The sequence below is a fragment of the Limulus polyphemus genome, unplaced genomic scaffold (assembly GCF_000517525.1).
Source record: "Limulus polyphemus unplaced genomic scaffold, Limulus_polyphemus-2.1.2 Scaffold3804, whole genome shotgun sequence".
NCBI classification, from domain to species: Eukaryota; Metazoa; Arthropoda; class Merostomata; order Xiphosura; family Limulidae; genus Limulus; species Limulus polyphemus.
The window spans coordinates 42,295-43,102 of NW_013669414.1; positions in this window are offsets into that span (position 1 = coordinate 42,295).

Genomic DNA, 808 nt, shown 5'->3' on the forward strand with positions numbered 1-808 from the left:
GGTAGAAAATTACAATTGGACACTGGAATAGGAATTGGCAAAGTTTTGTAATAGCCAACAAGATGACTGGGATGTTTTACTCCCTCTACTGTTGATGGCCTATAGAACAGCAGAGCATGAAGTAAAGCTGATGTTTGGTCGGGAACTTCGGTTGCCAATGGACCTGATAACAGGACGCCCACCTTACGAAGAGTTGCCTGAAAATGTGTCAGAGTTTGTGAAAGTGTTATCTGAAAGGATGGATGATATTCACCATCAAGTGCGTTCAAACTTGAAAACGTCTGCTGATTCCATGAAGCTATGTTATGATAAGAGATCTACTGAAGTCAGCTTTGTACCAGGAGACAAGGTGTGGTTGTATAATCTCAGGAAGACCAAAGGGAAGTCTCCTAAGCTATCTTCTCCATGGGAAGGCCCATATGACATAATGGATCGTCTCTCAGACGTGACTGACACCAGTACGGACGAAGATACGTCCTGTAAAATTAAGATACTTTGTTGTATTTTAATTTTGTGTTTGTAAATTCTGTACGTTTTATTAAGTTATTGTTAGTTATTTATTGGTTTAATGTAAATGGCTATTGTTCGGGATGAACAATACTAAGGAAGGAGCAGTGTTACAACAATGGAAGTCGCGTGATGCTGGGAGCATGCGCTCTGGAGTTTCTCGAATTATCGAGGAACCCCACGAATGTCCGAGTGTTTACTAGACGCCCTCTTTTTTAGTATATAAGCCTGGCGAGAAAACCAGCGGAGATAGATTGAAGATATAGATAAAAGCAAAATAAATTCAAGCAAACAGTAGGCA